The 24,946-nt window shown below is 42.4% G+C and overlaps 1 protein-coding gene across 11 annotated transcripts in view; it reads right to left on the reverse strand.

The window, feature by feature from the left end:
- Positions 1-24,946, reverse strand: part of LOC137379700 (ataxin-7-like protein 1) — a 269,395-nt gene that overhangs the window by 151,523 nt on the left and 92,926 nt on the right. The window contains exon 1 of one of the 11 annotated variants that reach the window (XM_068050929.1): positions 15,197-15,410. The exons of 9 other annotated variants lie outside the window; for them this stretch is intronic. The gene's annotated coding sequence lies outside the window, so the exon portion shown is untranslated. Of the gene's footprint in view, positions 1-15,196; positions 15,411-24,946 lie in introns of those variants that run through there. One more of the 11 variants, XM_068050932.1, reaches the window with a different exon arrangement.

Consider the following 24,946-nt stretch of genomic DNA (forward strand, 5'->3'; position numbering starts at 1 on the left):
TTTTTTTAAAAAAGGCTCTTCAGAAAAGTTGCAGGCCCCTGGAATAGATAGAAACAGACTGTATTCAGTCGTTCAAGGGTCTACATGGGAACAGGAGTAGACTAATCAACCCGAAAGCCTTTTTAGATTAGATTAGAGATACAGCACTGAAACAGGCCCTTCGGCCCACCGAGTCTGTGCCGAACATCAACCACCCATTTATACTAATCCTACACTAATCCCATATTCCTACCAAACATCCCCACCTGTCCCTATATTTCCCTACCACCTACCTATACTAGTGACAATTTATAATGGCCAATTTACCTATCAACCTGCAAGTCTTTTGGCTTGTGGGAGGAAACCGGAGCACCCGGAGAAAACCCACGCAGACACAGGGAGAACTTGCAAACTCCACACAGGCAGTACCCGGAATCGAACCCGGGTCCCTGGAGCTGTGAGGCTGCGGTGCTAACCACTGCGCCACTGTGCCGCCCCATTCAATTAGTTCATGGCTGATCTGTACCTCAACTTCATTTACCTGCATTTGTTCCCTATACCTTGATACTCTTACTTAAACATCAGTTGATTTTAAACTTGAAAATTACAATTGACCCAGCATGCACAGTCTTTTCAGGGAGCTACAGTGGTTTCAGTACAGATCCCTAGGAAAACCACGGGTCACAACCGACCAGAAAACGAACCCTTTATCCCTGCACTGTCTCAAACCTCCTAACTAATTACCAACCCATATCACAATGCTACCTCCAATTCCACACACTCTTATTTTTGCCAATAATCTTTTAAACCTTATCAGATGCCTTCCAGAAGTCCATATATATTGTATCTGTAGACATCCACCATGTTAGTAACCTCCTCAAAAAATTCAACTCGATTAATCAGACATGACTGAGCAATTGATAACTATCTAAGTGCTCATTCACTCTCTCTCTCTCTCGATGACGATAGATCGCTTTCTATGGGATTTAGGAAACAGCGCTGGTAAACATTGTAAGGAAAAGGGTTGTGAGCTTGCACAGCTTGAGTTAGTGATTGCAACAGGGGCCAGGCCAACATTTAACAACAACAACTTGCATTTATATAGTGCCTTTAATGAAGTAAAGCATCCCAAGGTGTTTCACAGGAATGTTATCAAGCAAATTTAAGAATACATTACATAGTTGATTGAAGGTACAGAGAATAAAGGGATATGAAAACAGGGTCAGCACTTGAGGTTAGGACTACTGCTCATGTAGACGATAAACACCAACAGGCTGGGCCAAACAGCCTGTTTCTGTGTTGTAATTTTGATGCAATTCTTGGCTGCTTTTCCATTCCAGCCAGCAATCCCTCAAAGTAACTGAGTGCTGATCTTGTTTGAAAATAAACTGACTGTTCCAGAAACTCCCCAGAAAAACAGAGGAGCATATGATGTGTAGTGACCACTCCTCCCACCCCCAGTACAATTTATCAAACCCATTGTCTGGTACAAGTAGGCTAGTATGTTACTCACAACTCCCCTGCTCTATTACTAAATTACAATCTTCATCTTTGGCCTCCTTGTCTCGAGAGACAATGGGTAAGCGCCTGGAGGTGGTCAGTGGTTTGTGAAGCAGCGCCTGGAGTGGCTATAAAGGCCAATTCTAGAGTAACAGACTCTTCCACAGGTGCTGCAGATAAAATTACAATAAACATACAAAATATCCATCGAAAAGCAAAAACGATGACTGGATGTAACCAAAGCACATTCTTCACACAATTCGTTTTTCAAACCCAGGTGCCCAAAATTGATCAGATTTCTTCTCATCTGGTGGATGGAGGAGGGAGGTGGCAGCACAAACCTCCTCTAACTTTCTAGCAAAGCTGATTTTTTTTTTCTATGCACATGTGGTAATAATGGTTAAATGTAAACAGGACAAAAAGGTGTACTATTCCTTCATATAAATAACAGAGCAGAAAGATGCAACAGAACAAGGGCCATGGGAAATACCAATTGGGTCATACTCCAGTAGATTGTTCCATTAACATCGTTAGTTAACATACAATTCCTTGGCAGAAAGCAGCAAATATGGGTGAAAAGGCGATTCACACTTCACACTAAAGAGTAAATGGTAACATGTGAAGAAATCTCTGTCCAAATCCTCCAAGTGATGAATAACATTACCTCTTCAAACAGATACCTATTTATAGAATCATACAGTGCAGGAGACCATTCAGCCCATCATGCCTGTGTTCGCTGTTTGAAAAAGCTATCCAGCTAGTCCATCAAGCAACTTTATTAGAACAACTACGAGAATTTTTGGTTAACTTTCTAGGACAGAATTGAGAACACTATCTTTTGTCAAAACCTTTTACAAATCCTTTTTTCCTGCATTTGGCAAATAATGATACTGGATGAGACTGTCCATGCTACATCATTTGCTTAACATCACCATCAGGAAAATGATGCTCAGCCATTGTGGTTTTTCTCCTACCCCTAAAATGTGCACAATGCCTCTTTATTGACGATCTATTGGTTAAAAGCACTGCCTGGTGTGCTAGGAAGTCATATCCATCCCCAGCCTGTGTTCAGTGAACGGATCTCAGCTGGGGCACCAGTTGAGTGCTCGTTACCTTGGTCGGGAAAAAAAACATTAACTGGGATTCCTGCTGTTAGTTCTATCAAGTAATACCTACTGCACAGAGTATTTGTCTGTGTATATATACACAGATATGCACACATACACATCAAGTGAAGACAGGACTGCATTTAGTACTGATGCTTTTCAACTTAGGACTTCAACCTGAACAAAAATGGACCTCAGAAAATTTTCTTAGATTCTGGGTCATTTAAATATTTTTGGTGGACTCCCTGGCATCTGCATCTGGAACAGAGGTAAAGACTGATTGCCCCCAGTAGGCCAGCACTGAGGGAGGCCTGCCACAGCGCAAAGGTGCCAGCGGTCTCTGTACTGTCATGTGATTTCAATTTAAATAGCCCCGGTGTAATACAAGGAAACCCAGATCACCAAAAACAAACAATGCACAATACTGCTAAAGCACAAATGATGCAAAGTACATTAGTGACACATTTCCATTATTGGAATATTATTTCTTTACACTCAGCTACACATAGGTGGCACAAATGTACATAAACCCCCACCTCCCCCCTCCCCCCCCCCCCCCCCCCTTCCCATGGGAGCAACTCTGACAATTTCTTGACAATTTATGTTACAACATGTCAGTTCTCTAATGTAACTCCAGCAGAAAATCTGTACCTTGATAGATCGACTGAAACATGAAAACTGGCCACTTTGGCAAAGCACCAGAAGTTTGCTGGTACCTGTTGAACATAGTCAGATGGTCAAAAATAGAGGGGAGAAAATTGGTGAACAAGGGAACATACACTCTTTAAAAACAAAGCTTCTGCAGCAAAATAATACATTTTGCACATCTGGTCAGCAGGATCACAGACATTTCATCAGGCATTTTAGGGTTAGACAGTAGATCCCCAAATGCATGACACCACCCTGTGTCAGCATGGTCTCAGAGGTTTCATGCCTGCCCAAGCCAGAGGTCATTGCGTTTATAGACCAGTTCAGAGACTTGACCATATAACCTACACCAACATTTCAGTGTCAGACACTAAAGCAGAGATTTTATCCTGGCAACCGGAGTCTCAACCCCTGGCTTATATCTTCTGTGGGAGGTCTGCCGAATCAAGTGCCAATTAGGCACTTAACTGAACAGCAGCAGGCTAATCAGAAGCTCATAGCTCTTTAACTGAGCAGCGCTGGTAGAGGACCAACCCAAGGCCTAGGAGTGGCTCTGGACCAGGTCACAGCAAAGTCAGGGTGGGAGGGGTTTCGCGGGGTAAGGGTCACGGGGAGGGGGGTCAGCAGCAAGGCAGGGTGTGGCTCTCAGCGGGCCACTCGCCCACTTCCCGATGCCGGGTCCCTCGTTCAGGCACTGTGCCTTTTAACAAGGGACACCCCCATCCGCCCCAGAGTCGGTGAGCATCCTGCATGGTTTTTCTTGCTGTGCTCCCGGTGCGACAACAGGCCCGCCCGCCACTGGGTTAATTGCGATGGTGGGATGAGGCCTTTAATTGGGCATTAACTGCCCACTTAAGGGCCTCAATTGGTGACGGGGGAGGAAGGCCATTCGCAGCCCTTCCCACCCTGCACCTAATTTCAACAGAGGCAGTAAGGTGGCGGGGTACCCCACACCACCCTCCCGCCCGCTTATATGCTCTACCCCCTCCAAACCTGCCGCGGGGGAAGCGCATAAAACTCCCCATGTTAAAACTGGATCTTGTGAGCTTGCTCTAAGTGAAAGTAAAGATCCCATGGCACCATTCAAAGACAGCCTGGGGAGTTTAGATCCACATTTATACCTCAAACACCACAACTATTAAAAATAAAAAATTATCTGGTGATTTATCTCATCTTTATGTCTGCTGTGCCCGAATTAGCTGCCGGTGTTGCCTGGATTACAACAGTGACTACGCTGCAGTACCCCATTGGCTGTGAATTGCTTTGGGGCATCCTGCAGATGTGAAAGACACTATAAAAATTTAAATTCATTCTTTCTACTTTACAAGCAGTGTTACACTGCCTATTTCCCACTATTCTTGTCAAGAGAGCAACTTCCATGTGCTACTCTCTCCTTTTACTTTTTAGTCAGATGTTCATTGCACTGGGCAGAGACCCAATTGTCTAATAGAATGTCAACAGTAAAACCAGCTCCCTTAACTTGGCTGCACAGTCATAAACCCATATTTGCATAGGTGCACAATGCCATGATTTTTCTCAATCGTCCGGTCATTTATATTATGAAGGGCAAGTAACTGAAGGAGACCTGGGCCTGTTTGGTTGGGCTGCACTCCATGTTAAATATCGAAGTACCTTCCAATGTTCAGTCTCCTGATAGACTGAAAAATTAGCTCTTAAAACCACTTTCGGCCAGAGGACAAATTTTACTTGAGTTCCAAAAACACCAACTGTAAGAAAGCGAGACAGTTATGGAAAAAGAGGGGGATACAATTTTTGTTTAAATGCCATCCCTTAACAATGCCAAAGCAAATCAACGGTTATTGAAGAAAGAAAATAATATGGGGCGAGATAATGGGAAGAAGCAAAGCAGGCAGCCAGACAAAGCAAAATCGTGTTCTTCAATTACAGTACTTCAGAATGAGATGTTAAAGCAAGGGCGTCAGTCCTTTAAGTTGGATGTGAACGGCCTTGTGGCATTAATCAAAGACCAAGAGAGTTATAATGGAACCCTGGAAAAATATTTATCCATCAATCAACACAACCAAAAACACATTATCCAGTTATTTATCTCATTGTTGTTTGTGGGACCTTGTTGAACACAAACTGGTTGCCGTGTTTCCACTCACCACAATACTTCAGAAGTACTTACTTGGCTGTAAAATGCTTTGGGACATTCTGAGGCTGTAACAGGTGCTTATATAAATGACAGTAATGTATTTTCTTTCTTTAAGTTATTTCTAGTATCTCAGTAACATTAGTACTGAATTATTTGGGGGCTTTCAATTGGCATGCAGCGAAATCTAAAAAAAAATTAATTGCATGTTGAGAGAGGAGATACATTTTTTGAGTTGCTGGAGTCTAAGAAATATATTGAAACGAAACCATTTTGGCAAAGTGTTCCAAAATTCAATGATCTGGCTGCATGGGGTGCTTTCACACTCTACTGAGGACAGTTAGGCCCCAATAGGCATAACCTCAAGAAGCAGTAACATGAGAAAGCCTGTCAACAAATCGCCCTCTTATACGTGTCAGCGCAGTTTCCCACTACTGATCATGCATGCACAGTCATTTGTTAAAAGTGCAAAGGAGCAGAGAAAATACAACACAGTGGCCTAAAGCAGCAGCAGAATAGCAAGAATGAGCCCACCTTAGAAACTCAGGGCTCAACCTGCAGTCCCAGTTTTCAGATTAACCCAACCATCACCAGTCCCGAGTATGTTACAAGTGCTCAAAATTATTACAAAACTATCATATGCAGATGTTCAGAAAAACTGCAAATGTGCTACGTGAGTCTTGGGTGTTCAATGAGTTTTGAGGGTTAAACCTGATGATACAGGAGGGTAAAGCAGGTGGGTGTAATGGCACTAGGTTGAACAGCACTGAAGTACACTGTTCCAGGAGTGAAGAGGGGGAGGATTGAGCAGGGTCATGTGCTCTGCAGCACCTGTGGAAGAGCCTGTCACTCCAGAATTGGCCTTTATAGCCACTCCAGGCGCTGCTTCACAAACCACTGACCACCTCCAGGCGCGTATCCATTGTCTCTCGAGATAAGGAGGCCCAAAAAGAAAAAAAAGGAGATGTGTCATTCTGTCACAAAGCTCCCGTGTGAAAGTCAGGTCAGGGTATATTTCGATGTCCCTGTATTAGATATTTCTGAACAACTGAGAAAGGTTTGCCAAACACCTTTGCAAAAAGCAGCTTCTTTAAGGTAATTGCTAATATTTTTTTATGTGTAAGTGCATGCAAGAGTCAAAAGCGAAAAAGAGAAAAAAGGAAAAGCTGCAAGACTGAAATAAACCAGTAAACATTGGAAACATACAGTAGGTCTGTCAACCTCTGAAAAGGAGGAAAAACACATTAACACAGCATGTACCACCATTATCAGAACTGGAAACTGGAAGGAAAGTGAGCCCTTTAGTAGGACTGAACAAAACAAAGCGGGGGGAGGGGGGTGGAGAACGTTAGGGAGCGCCAACTATAACGAATGTTGACTCCTGTCACAAACAGACAATCAATGGGTGTAAATGGCCAGTAAACTGTTCTTTAGAAAATCTAGAAAGGGATGCACGTTGGTGGATGATGTACAAAGATTGTCTCGCTGAGGTAATGAAAAGGCATTAAAAGAACAAAAGCAAAATAGCCAAGTGGAACAGTGAAATAGCCAGATAGGATTCACATATAAATGTCCAAAATGGAGGTCAATGAAGCAGACTAGAAAATGGGGGAAATAAAAACAGAAAATTCTGAAAAGACATAACAGATTCATCAGTATCCCAAGATATACCAATGGTCCAGTTACAGACTCCCTGCCAGAACAATCTTCAGATGAAGGGTCTACATCCAAAACATGAATCTGATTCTTTCCCCAGGGATCAATGGACCCTTCATGCATCCCAAGCAACCTAGCCTGGTTCCAAGAAAATGGGGGAGATTATAAAAGTCCATTAGTACTAAAGTTAAATGTTCAGATCAGGGAAGTGAAGAATGCCTCGGAGTAATGGGGTACTATTCCTGAAACTTATTTGGAACAATATAGGGGACCTAAATGTAGAGAGCAGATTGGGAATGGGAAAGGAAAGTGGTGAGTCACAGGGAACTTACAAAATAGGAGATGATTGGGAGTCGAGAAAAGAAGCTGGGGATTATCTTCGCTCTCCAGGATGATGTTGGAGTAGTGGATGGTTTTGGAAGGGGAAAGTGAGATCCAAAAGCACTTTCTATGGATCAGCCAGATCTGGTGATATTTGGTTAAACCAGGTGAGTGCGAGATATGTTCAAGCCCCTTGGACTTCAGTGAACAAAGACAGAAGGAATGACCAGGATGGGGAGAAGTAGGGCATCAAAGGTGGATGTGAGATGGTTGTTGAGGAAAGTGGCATATGGAGAAGTATCATGGCGAACTGAGGAACAAAGATTAGGCAGCTGGAAGTTTGAAAGTGTAGTTTTAATTTACTTGCAGGAGAGTTTTATCCAGAAACAGCCACAAAGGAAATAGGGTTGGAACAGGAACACAAAAACAGTAGTGGGCTATTCAGGTCCCCGAGCCCGTTATGCCATTCCATTAAATTATGATTGATCTGTACTTCTGCAGCAAGTAACTCACCACCTGATTACACAAAGCCTTTCTACCATCTATAAGACACAAGTCAGGACTGTGATAGAATATTCTCTGCTTGCCTGTAGCTACAGCGTTTGCGTGGCTGGTCCAGTTAAATTTCTAGTCAATGACAAAGTAAACTAAAATGTTGTACCTCACTAGTAAAACAAAAATAACTTACAACTTAGCAATTTGTGAAATAGCTAGATGATCTTTCTTGTCAAACCTAAACAATAATATCCTTTATTGATAGATTGACTTTCTATTTGTAACAATTGGCTATTGTGGTGTTTAACTTTTCTGATAGATGGTATTTAGAGACTGTCTACAACATTATTTTTATTTATTTATTTTTTATTTAGAGATACAGCACTGAAACAGGTCCTTTGGCCCACCAAGTCTGTGCCGACCAACAAGCAACCATTTATACTCACCCTGCAGTAATCCCATATTCCCTACCACCTACCTACTGTGGGAGGAAACCGGAGCACCTGGCGAAAACCCACATGGTCACAGGGAGAACTTGCAAACTCCGCACAGGCAGTACCCAGAATCGAACCCAGGTCCCTGGAGCTGTGAGGCTGCGGTGCTAACCACTGTGCCGCCCTTACAATTACAGTAGATTATGGGATCTACTTACAAGCCTTCCTCCTGTGTCTCTTAATACCCTTAATAAAAATCTCAGTTTTGAAATTTTCAATTGACCGAGCATCAACAGCCTTTTGGAGGGTGTAAGTTCCAGATTCCTACTCTTTTGTGTGAAGAACTGCTTCTTGACATCACCTCCGAAAAGCCTAGCACCAATGTTAAGGCTATGCACCCTGGATCCAAACTCTCCCACCAGAGAAAATAGGATACATTCGAAAGAAACTATCAAATCCCTTGATTATCTTAAACAACTCAATTAGCTCATCTGCACCGAAGGGACTACAAGCCTACTCTTGTAACTGGGTTTCCGCTGGGTGCTCCAGTTTCCTCCCACAGCCAAAGACTTGCAGGTTGATAGGTAAATTTTCCATTGTAAATTGCCCCTAATGTAGGTAGGTGGTAGGAGAATTGAGGGAAGGTGGGGATGTGGTAGGGAACATGGGATTAATGTAGGATTAGCATAAATGGGTGGTTGTTGGTCGGCACAGACTCGGTGGGCCAAAGGGCCTGTTTCAGTGCTGTATCTCTAAATAAAATTTTTTTTTTTTAAATGTATTCATTCATGGGATGTAGGCATTGCTGGCAAGGCCAGCATTTACTGCCCGTCCTTAATTTCCCTCAAGAAGGTGACGGTGAGTTGCTTTTCTGAATTGCTGCAGTCCGTGAGATGTAGATATACCACAGTGCAGTTAGGTAGCAAGTTCTATGATTTTAACCCAGAGAGAATGAAGGAAAGGCAACATATTTCCAAATCAGAATGATGTGTGACTTGGAGGAGAACTTGCAGGTGCTCAGGTGCCTACTGCCTTTGTCCTTCCAGGTGGTAGAGGTCCTGGGTTTGGAAGGTGCTCTCAAAGAAGCCTTGGCAAGTTGCCTGCAGTATATTTTGCAGATAGTACACACTGCAGTCATGGTGTGCCAGTGGTGGAGGGTGTGATTATTTACAGTGTTGGATGGGATACCAATAAAGCAGGTTGTTTTGTCCTGGATGGTGTTGAGCTTCCTGAGTGTTGTTGGAGCGGCACTCATCCAGGCAAGTGGAGAATATTCCATCACAGTCCTGACTTGTGTCTTATAGATGGTGGAAAGGCTTTGGGTAATCAGGAGGTGAGTTACTTGCTGCAGAATACCCAGCCTCTGATCTGTTCTTGTAGCCACAGCGTTACCGTGGCTGGTCCAGTAAAACTTCTAGTCAATGACTAGGTGAACTAGAATGTTGTACCTCACTAGTAAAAACAAAAATAATTTACATCTTTGCAATTTGTGAATTAGCTAGATGATCTTTCTTGTCAAATCTAAACGATAATTCAGAACTGTCTGTGACGTATCCTTTATTTTTTTTAATTTTATTTATTTTATTTAGAGATACAGCACTGAAACAGGCCCTTTGGCCCACCGAGTCTGTGCCGACCAACAACCACCCATTTATACTAACCCTACAGTAATCCCATATTCCCTATCACCTCCCTACACTAGGGGCAATTTACAACGGTCAATTTACCTATCACCTGCAAGTTTTTGGATGTGGGAGGAAACCGGAGCACCCGGCGAAAACCCACGCAGACACAGGGAGAACTTGCAAACTCCGCACAGGCAGTACCCAGAATCGAACCCGGGTCCCTGGAGCTGTGAGGCTGCGGTGCTAACCACTGCGCCACTGTGCTTATTAATAGATTGACTTTCTATTTGTAACAATTCGCAACTGTGGGTTTAACTTTTCTGACAGATAGTATTTGGAGACTGTCTTCAGCATTATGGAAGCAAATTATTAACTTGATAGATAGTTCTTTCAAAATAATTCTTACTTGTTGCTTGTGCAATAAATTCAGATTTTAACTGCATTTTCAATTCATGTTGATAAATCAAAAGTAATGGGAACAAAATTTCACTTTTGTTGGCAAAATTTAGTGGATTGTTAAACTAATAGAGGGGGAAAAAAAATCTAATTTGAATTTCAGACAGTTTTCACAACAGTTGGCATGTAAATGGTGCTGATAGGTGGGCTCTGACTAAGGCTCTAAAACATTGCTTGCAATGTGCTATGCAAGGAGGTTGTTTAGTATTAGTTGAATTGGTGAAAGGAAATTTAAAGAGAGAACCCACAGTGTTACGAGCAAAGCTGGTAAGGAAGGCTGATATTATTGGCTTAGTCACCTACAGTGAATTGTAAATTGCTGTGAACAGCCAAGGGAGTGACATGTTCTTATAAGGGAGTTATTGCCAATCTGCTTATGGTACAAGGCACTAATTGTGAAATAAAGAGCAGTATGATAATAGTTATATATTATTTTAAATTGAGAAACTAGGCAAGGATCGACTTTCCTAGAGCAGAATGCCACCAAGATTCAAAATAGCAGAAAAGATCATGAGGTAGATCTAATTGTAGTAGTTAGGTGATGTCAAGCTTGAATTTTAAAAGCCTAAAGATGTTATGTGGAAGAGAGCGTAAACAGAGTCAGATATTCCACAGTTTTGAAGTCTGTGAAAAGAATGACCTAGAATTAAAAAATTAATGAAAAATGAGTTAGAATAGAAGATGATGGCCTAGATATTGCAGTAGGAATAACGGTGAGGCTATCAGGACTCACCGATAAGGTGGACAGCAACTTCCAATATCTGCAGTTAAACGGACAAGTCAGGAAGTTGCTGTCTGATTTACTCTGCTCCTTCACAACTTTGCATTCAAGCGTATGAAAGGCGTGAAGTTATGGTACTTACCCATTATGCATTCCAGAAAAAGTTAGGGTTTGTCCATTCTTTCTTTCCCTCTCTATTTTGTTTGTTGTACATGATTTTACATTGCATTGAATATTCAAATTTACACTTCCTGGTTTAGACTCTGGGTGCCTAGGTGAGGATTCTTTAATCTAATCAGTTGAGGACACACACTGTTGCTTGCCATGTTCTCACAGATTCCAGATTCCCTGTAGGGAACGTGCACTGTGTAGGACCCCTGATGACTGTTTGTTGCTGCGCAAAAGCCCACAGTCTACGGGCAGCTGGATGCACAATGATCAGCAAGCGCCATTCATTCAGTGCAATCTGCAAGATCTGGGCTGATATATTACAGCAAGGATACAGAGAAAAGGAAGAGCATTCAAAGTGGCACATTTGGAACTTTAGAGGAGCAACAGAAAAAAGTTCGCTGGATCTTAATAGTATTGATGGAATAGAGAGGGAGAGAGACAAGAAAGGTTGCAGCGGGGAAAGACAAAAAAGAGATTCAGCATTGGACATGGAGGAGAGCAAGATGTGTTGATTCAGCCACTGCACTGAGAGAAATGGAGGCTTTATGCTTTGAGAGTATGTGATCTGAAGTTGAAGAATGTAGATTGGAATGATCAGAAGACAAGTGGGTACAGCTGGATGATGAGTGGAGGAGATCATTGATACGACAAGGTTATGAAATGATTTGACAGGGTAGATGTGGAGATGTTGTTTCCATATGTGGGGTAAGATAAAAACCAGAGGGCACAAATATGAACGATGCCAATAAATCAAGCAAGAAATTCAGAAGAAACGTCTTTACCCAAAGCAGTAAGAATGTGGAACTTGCTACCATAGGGAGTAGTTGAGGTGATTAATATGGATATATTTAAGGGACAGCTAGGTATGAAAGGAAAATGAATAAGGTTATGCTAATAGGGTTAGATGAAATAGCGTGGGAGGAGGCTCCTGTGGAGCATAAACAGCAGCATAGACCCGATGGGCCAAATGGCCTGTTTCTGTGCTGTATATTCTATGTAAAGGAACCTGCCCTAATAACTTAACCCTTTTAAATCCGGTACTGTCTCGTGAAATAAAAGCAAAATACTGCCACTGTTGGAAATCTGAAATATAAACTGAAAATGTTGGAAACACTCAGCAGGTCAGGCCGCATACGTGGAGAGAGAAACAGAGTTAACATTTCAGGTCGATGACATTTTCGTCAGTTCTGACGACAGGTCATCAACCTGAAATGTGAACTCTGTTTCTCTCTTTCTCTACAGATCCTACAAGATCAGTTGAGTATTTCTAGCATTTTCAGTTTATAATTCCGGTGAATATACACTGCACCCACTCCAAGGGCAAAGTATCCTTCCTAAGGTGCAGTGCCCAGAACTGAATGAAACACTCCAAATGGGGTCTAAATACAGCTTTATATAACAGCACAGCTTCCAACCCTTTGTATCCCAGCCCCCTTGAGATAAATGTCAACATTCCATGAGCCTTTTAAATTACTTTTTTGTACCTGTCCACTATGCTTCTACCTATCATCCAAATTGAAGCACATCTGCCACATTTTCCCCACTTACTTAGAGAATCGTGGAGGGCTCAGCACAGAGTTGGCCATGTGGCCAACTGAGTCCATGCCGGTTCTCTGCAAAAGCAATTTAGCTAATCCAACTCCCCCACCCTTTCCCCGTAGCCCTGCCATTTTTTTCTCATCAGGTGCTTATCCAATTCACTTTTGAAAACCACGATTGAATTTGCCTCCACCATCCTCTATGGCAGTGCATTCCAGATTGTAACCACTCACTGCGTAAAAAAGATTTTCTTCCTGTCACCTTTGGATCTTTTGCCAATCACCTTAAATTTGTTCCCTCTGGTTCACAACTCTTCCACCAATGGGAACAATTTCTCTCCATCTACTCTATCTAGCTCCCTCATTGTTTAAACACCTCTATCAAATCTCCTCTCAATTTTCTCTTCTGTAAGGAGAACGACGCCAGATTTTCCAATCTACCCATGTAACTGAAGTCCCTCATCTCTGGAACAATTCTTGCAAATCGTTTCTGCACACTCTCTAAAGCCACTTAATCCATCAATATCCCTTTGCAACTTACTGCTCCCACCTACACTGTGGCACCTAATGTAGTGTGTGCCAGCTAACTTAAGAGTGGGTAAATGTGAGTATGGGGTTTGTGTGGGTGAGGGTGATGAACAAGTTAGCAGAGAGGCCTTAGTCAGTGATTGAGATCATAGGAGTAGAGAATAGGTTACGAGTTCGAGGGTACAGCCATGAATATCGGTGAGAGTTTATATGGAAGGAGAGTCTGAGGGAGTGGAGAAAGGCAGTGAATTTAAACGAGAGAGGGGGTAAGGAGGACTGAGATAGAGATTGAACACAAAGAGGATTAGTGATCCCTCCATGCAGATGTTAAAGGTGGAATGGAGGGAGGCTATCTTAGCAAAAGGCTTAGGGTTGGACAAGGAGAGTTTTAAAGATGAGACAAGAGCTGGAACAGGGTGAGGTGCTTCAGGGAAAAGGTACCAGACTTAGTGATGAGAGTCACACCATCACCATGGCAGTTTGTACAGAAAGGTGGTGAAAGGTAAATTGTGAAGTAAATGTTTTTTGATTGCTTCCTGGAAATTAAATGTTTCCTTACAGTACAGGTTGAGAAATAAATACCACTTGCACAAGTAAATTTGTTTCTATAAACAATGATTTGAGTTCTCAATAGAAACAAATAAAAAGGCAATCATTGTAACCATTTTGAATATATTACAGAATATAAAAGTTTTCACTTTGAAATTTGGCATTTTATAACATTTCATTTGACACACATGTACAAAACAGCAAAGGACTCCCTGGATATACTAACTTGTTTTTTCAGGAAACTACCACATAAACTTGCAGAGTTGTGTTTTACCTGGTCTTTACATTAATATATATTCTGGGCACTGTCCTAAAAAGGTGATTTCCCTGTCTTATACATTTTTAAAATGATTGATAAGTTGCATATACAACTGGATACTGGGAAATGTTACAATCCCGATTTTCAGCCAGTGATTAACATGGTTAAGGAAATAGGACGATGGCTGCTTATGCTCAATTGCGTTTTCCTATGCCTTTAGTAGCTTCTCATGGGAGAGAAGTGTTTTTAAAACTGATTTATTATATATTCTAATATGAACAGATTAACCCAAAGTCCATTTCCAACTAAACTTGGCTCACATTTTTGTTTCCATTAAGAACAGCCAATGTGTCAGAGTAACCTTGCCATCAACTCTTTTAGTTTTACCATATGTGAAGCAACCAGTCCCTGGCTACATTAAATTATATTTCTGACAGCTTCTTGCATTAAAAGGGGTGGTACTTTTAAACCACTGCATCAAAACACATTGTGGTGCCAAGTGTGCCCAAAGCCATGACAAAACTATTGCACGGATAAAAAAAAGTACTTTTCAAGAAGACAACAATACTGAAAATAGTAGTGATAACAGAAAATAAATATGGTGACAAGCACTGCATTCACTTCCATCTGGGCCTGAAAATAGAAGGTACTGCTGCACAGGAGACAGAAAGGGCCAACTAAATGGACCATTAACCAGAGTCCAAACAACTCACTCAATTATGTTGCATAATAAATTGTGCACACCGCCCACTTGTTGAATCCAGCCCTAGTAAGGAAAGGCCGACATCATCACTTTCATGCTGTTACTACTTTCTGTTTTTATTCTACATCACAAAGGAGAAGATGGAGAGGCAGGAACCAAGTAAACAAAATCAAGGAGGAAGGGGGGGGGGGGGCAGAAAATAATTTACTGCGTGCACCAAGTCGGTCGACATTCCTGAAGAGTTTGATCAATGTTAATCTACACTGTGCACAAAACTACACACTCACAAACACCATAAAGCTGCTACAGAACTAAACAAACAACACTGCCCGTGGATCTGGCTGCTGAGAGCAGATCAGCACAAGGATTTAATGTAGAGCAGAAACCCACTTACTGAGGAATGGTGAGCCAGCCTAATCTGATGACACAATTTTTGTAAACATGCTGGACTTCTCGGAACTTGGAGCACTTCACATTGCCATGGATACTGCAAGCAAAATCCAGTAGCAAACCTCTCGATAAAGGAGCCACTGTGGGGGTGGGAAGGGAGGGAAGGGCTGCAAAGGAGCGTCGTCTTTAACTCGGAGTGATGACAGCCCAAGACAGGAAATGTCAGAACTGAGGCTGTGCAAAATGGTCGTTTTGACAGGCACTTATAAAAACAGCGCAAAAAAAAGTTCCAGGTCCTGCCAATCGGACAGTGTGTTCAGAGCAAAAACCTGAATCTCTGCCAAGATCAGCAAGCGCAGAATCCTGAGCAGCATTTCCCCACTGTTTACCAGCCATTTATCCAAGCACTGGATCACAAGAGAACTATTAGCACACAAACACCAGAGTGACCCTCTCGGTCCAACAGATTTGGTTTTAAAACAGCTGCGAGTGCAGGAAAGCTTAAACCATCAGAAACCAGCACCGACTGCAGGACTTGAGCAATACTCCCCACCTCCTCTTGCAAATCAACACACTTTGCCAGCAGCAAAAAAGAAAATGACGATTAAGTCAATATGTGTTACCAAAACTGAAATTCCCCAACTCAAAGCTAAAACCGGGTCAGTTGTCACTGAAATATTTTACAAAATACATCAAGAGCCTTTCAATTTAATAATACGCTTTAATATAAATAAACATTTAATTTTAATAATATCATGGGTTATCGGCTCAGACTTTTTATCACTGAATAAACTTTAGATGTTTTGAAAAAATATAATACAACTTGGAGATCTCACTTTCTGAACTGTAATTTTTCCAAATTCATGTTACTGCAGCTATCAGGCATGACAAAAGTTCACATTTAAAAATATACAATTTGATTTTTTTTCAAAAGCATTATATATTTTTTAAAATGCTCTGATGATGCAACACTCCGTGTTCACTTGCTGGTAGAGCATTGCACTCCTCAAACCTGCACTGAACCAAATTTGTTTTACTTATTTGCATATCTGTTTCAGAATACTCCAGCCTGTGGCACACATTTCCTGTCATACAGCATTCCTGCCTCCCGACCACATGCTCAATGCTGCGGGTGAAAATGGTCAACAATTAAAATCGTCACTGTGAGCGTTATTAACCCCTTCACACAGGTCTACTGAAAATCGTTTCCTGCAAGGTCCTATGAAGAAAGCTCCAGGATTCCTGGTAAAAATAAACGAAACAAGGATATTTAGCACATCTACTGGAGTTGTTCCCCCTCCCCAGTGTGTTTAGCTTCCTCCTTGCTGCTAACAAAATGCCTGGAAAAGTGTCGTGTGTAAATCACAGGCATAGTGGGTACAAACATTACATTTACCTCACTTAAAATAGCCTTCGGGTTATGTGCCAGCACCTTGCAAATGCCTCACTTATGGACTGACAACAGGAATGCAAAAATTGACCACAGTTGGCTGTGGCTCAGTGGTAGCACTCACGGTTCTGAGTCAGAAAGGAGTCACTTCAAGTTCCATTCTAGATACTTGAGCACTAATCCAGGCTGACACTCCAATGCAATACTGCCAGACAGTTGCACTGTCAGAGGTGGTGTCTTTTGGATGAGATGCTAAACTGTGGTGCAGGCTGCCCTCTCAGGTGGACGTACAAGATCCCATAACGCCATTTTGAAGAAGAGCAGGGGAGTTACCCCTGCTGTCCGGCCAATATTTATCCCTCAACCAAGATTACCTGATCATCTCATTGCTCTGTGCACACTGGCTGTTGTGTTTCCTACATTACAACAATGACAGATGCTTGCATGTGGATGTCCAGTGAGGACAGAACTGGGTTTGGATGTAATCCCTCCTGAAGCTGTGTGGTGTGCAACAACTCACTGTTTGCAAACACAAGAACAGCCTCTTGAGCAATATACTGGAGACACTTAAGGAACTAAACCACAACAGCACACAAAAGGAGGTGATTTTAAACTTCTCATTCGCGTTTTCAAATCCCTCCATGGCCTCGCTCCACCCTATCTCTGTAATCACCTCCAGCCCCACAACCCTCAGAGATATCGACACTGTAACATCTTGAGCAACTGCAATTTTAATTGCTCCACCATTGATGGCCATGCCTTCAGCTGCCTACACACTAAGTTCTGCAATGCCCTCCCTAAATCTCTCCTCATATCTCTCTTTCCTCCTTTAAGATGCTCCTCAAAATCTACCTCTTTGACCAAGCTCTTATCTATCTGCTCTAATATCACCTTATGTGATTTGGTGTTAAATTGTGCTTTATAATGATCCTGTTAAGCACCTTGGGATGTTTATTATGTTAAAGGGGCCATATAAATACAAGTTGTTGTCACTGTTGAATGAACTTGTACATCACCTTAGTTAGACTGCAGCTGGAGTACTGCATAGATTTTTGGACATCCATTAAAGGTCTGATATAAAAGAAATGGAAAAGGTTTGGCATAGATTCATAGTTACACCAATATTACAAAGTAAAAACAGCCCATTTGGCCCAACCATCTTACATTTATCCTCCACAAGAACAAGAGTCCAAATCTCATGTACCCACCCGGTTCTCATATCCCTTTATTCCCTATTCCTTCAACCATCTATCGAACCTATTCTTTAATGTTGACATAGCCTGCTTCAATTACGAAGTAAAGCATTCCACAGCCTCACAACCCTCCATTGAAGGTTTCTGCTGCTGTCAATCCGAAGTACTTTATGTTTAATCTTATATTGCTGTTTCCTCACTCTAATTCCCTCAATTACAGGAAATAATAGTTGTAGTATAAAGGTTTGATAGGGTTAATGTCTAGGCCAGTGTGAAGAACACCTCCCATTTTGATCATGTAAGATATCACATGAGAGGCTTGAAGAAGCAGCAGCAGGGCATCAGAGGAGTTAGACATACTTAAGTAAAGCTGTGTATTGTTCTTTAATATGTAATAAACTAGTTATTGTTAAAACTTACCAAAGACTCAGTAATCTCTCCTAGCTAGACTAGCCAAATATACATGGTGAACAGCGGTGGTTCTTGCCATATAACACCCAGAAAACTTTGAAAAAAACAAAGTCGGAAAGTCATACCTGAAAAAAGTAGCGCCAAAACTGCAGAACTCAAGAAGAGACAGTGAGGAGCTCCAGAGCTGCTCCATGGACGAAGTGGAGGCACAGAGAGTTGGCTTGCAGAAGCATTCAGGCTGCACCACAGAGGCGTGGAGGTCTGTGAGAAAAATCCTGGTCCTGAGATCGCAGGCTTCGAGTTGAAGGACCAAGCAATGGTTGGGGATCTGGTGAGCAACCCTTCAAAAAGGGTAGAAAATTGTTTTTAACAGTGCACTAGGAAGTCCACACCGGGAAAACAAAATCCCTAACAAGGGTGGATCCAAGGTCGGCACCATTACAATGGCGACCGCAAGGCAACAATGAAAAAAAACGGCTGCAAATACTCGTTAGTCCAGGTGAAGGGAATGAAGAGGTTATTGAAATAATGCTGCAAAACTGCATTCAAGAAATAAATACCTAGTCTAGTGGAGAGATTTCCCAGGGAAAGACAGTGACCGCAGTGGAAGTCAGTGCAAGGCTGAGAAGCATGGGTAAACTTCAAATTCTGGAAGGAAAATAGAAAATAGACTACCTAGAAAGCTTAGAAAAGCTATGGATTTTAACTTTATGCCACCAGGGAGGTTTGGACACATGGAAGGACCAAATCAAACTCAAAACTCATTACTTTGGAGAAAAAGATTTTTGAGATACAGAATTGCTTCATAATTAGACAGCAAATCTGAAACAAAACAAGTCAACACATTACTTTATTCACATAGCAGACAATGTTATTGCAAGACAAGGCATTAATGAGACATCAAATAAATTTGAAAAAGTCTTACAAGCCTTTGATAGTTATTTCAACCTGAGGAGCAGTCGATTCTAGAAAGGGTCGAATTCAACAGAAGGGTCCAGAAACCAGGAGAACTCATAGATACTTTTATTAATGACCTTTACAGGATAGTTGAAGGATTCAAATATGGAGACCTAAAAGCAGAATTAATACGAGACCACATTGTAGTAGGTATTGCTGATGAATCCCTACCAGATTTATTGCAGTCTAAGGAAGATGTCACCCTAGAAAAAGCAATACAGCTGGTGAGACAAACAGGGGCCTGTAAGCAGAGCAAAGCAATCATGACAGATGAAGAAAAATCTTGGGTCAGGAAACCGCCAACGATCATACAGTTCCTTAAGCACAGGACTGTAAAAGAAGCACCAGAAAAGAAGGTACACTGGGAGGGGTGCAGTACTGCAAGATGCCAAGAAACCCTGCCAGCACATTGGCACCAAAAAAGACCCACAGACAGCGCGAACGGTCTCCTGCAAACAAAGCAGAATGCTTCCACTGAAAGAAAGTTGGCCATTTTGAGAAGATATGTCAAAGTAAAACCTCTACTTTCACAGGTTCTAAAGGAAAAGTATTCATACGTAGAGCTATTCACAAAGTTCAACAATCTCCATCAGAACAGAAATCAGAAAACTTCCTTGGTGAGATCAATGACCCTAATCAGGCATTCTGGACTGCAGATATATATGTCAACGGACATATCATCAAATTTAAACTAGACACTGGAGCAAGCCTAACAGTTTTATCAGACAACAAACCATGGTTATCAACGCATTGCCTGCAAACAACAGAAACTCATTTCCACGGTCTAGGAGGGATTGAACTGAAAGTCAAGGGAAAGCTACAGGCAACACTCCAGTACAAGGTAAAGCAGATACTGGAAACACTATGTTGTACAGAATCAAGAATTTTCTCCTCTTTTAAGTAGAAGAGCTTGTAAAGATCCTGATCTTATTAGGGAAGTGGAAAAAGTTAAGCAGCAAGAATCCAGGAGTCACTTCCAAAAAGACTTTCCAAAATTATTTACTGGTCTAGGAAGACTTAAGACCAATTATAGTATTACTTTGCAGAAAGACGGTAAACCTGTTTTTCACACCCACTGATGAAGCAAGTCCAATTTCAGCTAGAAGAGATGATCAGGATGGAAGTCATTTCTCCTGTCACTAAACCTATACAGAGGTGCTCTGGAATGGTTCCAGTTCCTAAACCTAACAGTATTCTTCACATTTGTGTAGACTTAACTTAATAAGGCTGTCGCAAGAGAAATCCATCCGATGTCCTCAGCAGACGAAAGCTTGGCAAAGTTATCCAAAACTAACATGTTCACAAAGTTAGACGTGAATAGTGGCTTTTGACAAGTCCCGTTGGATAAGAAGTCAAGGTTATTGACAACCTTCATCGCTCCGGTCAGAAGATTTTGTTTTAATCGTTTACCACTTGGTATAACATCAGCACCGAAAATATTCCAAAGGACTATGTCGAACATTCTACAGGGTCTTAAAGGAATAATGTGCCATATGGACGACATCTTAGCCCATGGTGAATCCGCATGACCTGAGGGTTAGAGTGGGTTTGAATAGTCTAAAAAGAGAAGGCCTGACACTTAATGAAATGTGAATTCTCTAACATCTATTTGTTTCCTAGGGCACATGGTTAGTAGCAAGGGCATAATGGCAGACCCGCAAAAGGCGAGAGCCATTAGTGAATTCCCATTTCCTACTTCTGTCCAAGATCTTCAACAATTCCTTGGAATGGTTAATCAGTCGGCAAAATTTCTGCCTAATCTAGTGCAAGACTTGAACGGTTATAGTGGAAAACTGGTTTAGACATTCACCGCCAGATATGGCTGGATCACATCAAGCACTATCAGATCCTACGATCATCTGACAAAACTGCTCTATTCCTGGATCATCCTGGAATGCAAAGATAACCCCTGGCTTCTTTTCTCTACTGCAGACTGTCTTATTAAACCCTTCTTCCCTGTCTCTTCCACCCATGAAACTCTGTCACTAAGATTGGGACCATCCCATCAGCTGCCTCTGTCACTTCACTCCTTTGCCCTCGTCCACCAGGCCAAACTTCCTCTAAGGCTTCCCCCCTGACCTAGCCCTGAACTTGAATCTTTCTGCAATTTCTCTCATCTCGTCGCATGCCTTCTCCAAGCTCATCTTATCTACGAGATCCAGTTCCTGCACCCTTGACCTTATTCCCACTAAATTGCTGACCACTCAACTTCACTTCCTGACTCTCATATTAGCTGACATTGTTAACTGTTCTCCTCGGGTACTGTCCCCCTTCTTCAAATCTGTCATCACCCCTTTCATCAAGAAACCAACCCTTGGCCCCTCGGTCCTTGCAAATTACCACCCCATCTTCAATGCCACTTGCCTCTCCAAAGTTCTTGAATATGCTGTCACCTCCCAAATTTGTGCCGTTTCCCAGAACTCCAAGTTTGAATTTCTCCAATCAGGTTTCTGCCCCAGCAGTACTGAACCAGATCTTATCAAAGACACAAATGATATCCTATTTGACTATGTCAAAGGCAAACCATACCACCTCATGCTTCTCAACTTGTCTTCAGCCTTTGACATGGTTGACCACATCATCTTCCTCCAATGCCTCTCCACTGTCATCCAGTTGGGTGGGACTACACTCATCGTTCCAATTGTAGCCAGAGAATCAGCTTCAATGACTCCTCCTTCCAGTCTCACAGCATTACTTCCATGTCCCCAAAGGATCTATCCTTGGCCCCCTATTTCTCACCTGCATGCTGTCCATCAGAGACATCATCCGAAAACATGCCAGTTTCTGATTGTACTTTGATGGCACCCAGCTCTACCTCACTGCTACCTCCCTAAACAACCTCCACTATCTCTAAATTGTCAAACTACTTGTCCGACATTCAGTCTTGGACAAGCAGAAATTTCCTCCAATTAAATATTGGGAAGACTGAAGCCATTGTCTTTGGTCCCTGCAACAAATTCAGTTCCCTAACCACTGACTCCATCCCTCCTCCTGGCAACTGTCGAAGGCTGAACAAGGCTGGTTGCAAACTTGACCCCAAGATGAGCTTGCAACCACATATCCGCACCATCACTAAAACCGCCTATTTCCACCTCTGTTACACCCCTACCTCAGCTCATCTGCTGCTGAAACCCTTATCCATACCTTTGTTACCTCTAGACTTGACTATTCGAACACACACTTGTCCGACCTCCCACATTCTACCCTCCAAAACTTGGGTAGCAGAATTTTGGATGATCCCAAGTCCTAACTTGCATTAAGTCCCATTCACACATCACCCCTGTGCTTGCAGTTAAGCAATGTCTTGTTTTTAAAATCCTCATTCATGTTTTCAATTCCCTCCATTGCCTCACCCCTCCCGATCTTGTAATCTCCTCCAGCCCCACAATTTTCCAAGATATTTGTGTTCCTCCAGTTCTTGCCTCTTGACTATTCCCGATTTTAACCACTCCATCAATTGCAACCATGCCTTCAGCTGCCAAGGCCCTTAGTTCTGGCATTCCCTGCCAAAAGGAACAGAGTCAGAGACCAGAGAGAGAGAGAAAGCACAGCAGGAGCAGAGCTTTAAAAAGCGCGCCAAAAGGAACAGAGTTGGAGACGAGAGAGAGAGAGAGAGAGAGAGAAAAACAGAAGTGGCGGCAGGAACAGTGAACCTGCTCGACCAACAAAAATCGAAGTGTGACATCACAGGACAGCTGGTAAGTGATTGGTGGGTATTTTTTCCATGTCTCTCTTTTGTTTGGGCCAAGTACTTTAAATCAGCAGACGTCATTACAGGTTAAGAGTACACTTAAATAATTATTCTTTTTTTAAACACAGAGATCCAAATTAATTAATTAAATAGAATAGAGATGGCTGGGCAGCCGATATGTTGCAGCTTGTATGTGGGAGCTGGTGGATGCCAGTGTGATCCATGGTGACCACATCTGCAGCAAGTGTTGGCTACTCGAGGAACTTCGGCTCAGAGTTGATGAGCTGGAGTCCGAGCTGCGGACACTGCGACACATCAGGGACAGGAAGCGTTACCCGGACACTGTTTCAGGAGACAGTCACACCCCTTAGATTAATTACATCAAATTTGGACTGTGGTCAGAGACAGGAGGGTGTGACTGCGAGTGAGGCAGGTATGGAGATCCAGAATTTAGCTTTGGAGGAGCATCAGTCACTGCCCTTCTCCAATAGATACAAGGTTCCTGCTCCCAGTTTGGACAAGGGCACAGACTGCAGGGAGGATGAGTGAACTGACCACAGCACCGTGGTTCAGAGCGCCATTCAAGTGGGTGGATGAAAAGAGAAATGTAGCAGTCATAGGGGATAGCATAGCTAGGGGAATAGATACTGTTCTCTGCAGCAAAGATAGAGAGTCCCGAAGGCTATGTTGCCTATCTGGTGGCAAGGTTAAGGACATCTCTTCTGGGCTGGAGAGGAACTTGGAGTGGGAGGAGAAGCATCCAGTTGTCGTGGTCCACCTCGGTACCAGCAACATAGATAGGACTAGGAAAGAGGTTCTGCTGACTGACTATGAGCAGCTCGGGACTAAATTAAAAAGCAAAACCACAAAAGGTAATAATCTCCGGATTACTACCTCAGCCACGTGCAAACTGGCTAGATTAGAGAGGTAAATGCGTGGCTCAAAGACTGGTGTGAGAGAAATGGGTTCCGATTCATGGGTCACTGGCACCAGTACTGGGGAAAGAGAGAGCTGTTCCATTTGGATGGGCTTTACTTGAACCATGCTGGGCCCAGTGTCCTGGCAAATGATATAACTAGGGTTGTAGATAAAGCTTTAAACTAAATAGTAGGGGGGTTCAATTGAAGGAAAGTTTAAAAAGTCGAAAAGTAATGAAAGAGCAGAGGTGCAGGGTAGTGAAGGGGCATACATTAATCAGAGTGTGACAGGAAGGGACAGAGAATACAAGCATAAGAGTACAGCAGAAATCAGAACCAGAGTAGGTAACAATGGTAAAAAGTCAAAGCTTCAGGCTCTTTATCTGAATGCACGTAGCATTTGCAACAAGATAGATGAGCTGACGGCACAGACAGAAATAAATGATATGATTTGATAGCTACCACAGAGACGTGTTTGCAGGATGACCAGGACCAGAAACTCAATGTTCAAGGATATTCGACGTTCCGGAAGAATAGGCAGAAAGGAAAAGGAGGTGGGGTAGCTTTGTTATTAAAGGAAGGGATCAGTGCAGTTGTGAGTAATGATATAGGTGCAATAGATCATGATGTAGCATCAGTTTGGGTGGAAATAAGGAATAGCAAGGGAAAGAAATCACGGGTGGGAGTGGTCTATAGGCCCCCGAAGAGTTGCCTCTCTGTAGGACAAAGCATTAATCAGGAAATAATGGAGGCACTGCAATTATCATGGGTGATTTTAATCTGCATATAGACTGGACAAATCAAATTGGCAAAGGCAGCATGGAAGCTGAATTTGTAGAGTGCATCAGGGATTGTTTCTTAGAATAATACGTTGCAGAAACTACCCGGGAACAGGCTGTTTTAGATTTGGTAATGTGTAATGAGGTAGGATTAATAAGAGATCTCGTAGTTCAGAATCCTCTAGGGGGAAGCGATCATAACATGGTAGAATTTCAAATTCAGTTTCAGGGTGAGCAACTCGGGTCTCAAACCAGTGTCTTCAATTTAAACAAGGGCAATTACAGAAGTATGAAGAAAGAGTTGTCTAAAGTGGGCTGGGAAAATAGACTACAGGGAAAGTCAGTAGATGAGCAGTAGCAGACTTTTAAGCAGATATTTCATAACACTCAGTAAACGCCTATTCCGGTCAGAAGGA

The sequence above is a fragment of the Heterodontus francisci genome, chromosome 18, assembly GCF_036365525.1.
Source record: "Heterodontus francisci isolate sHetFra1 chromosome 18, sHetFra1.hap1, whole genome shotgun sequence".
Taxonomy (NCBI): Eukaryota; Metazoa; Chordata; class Chondrichthyes; order Heterodontiformes; family Heterodontidae; genus Heterodontus; species Heterodontus francisci.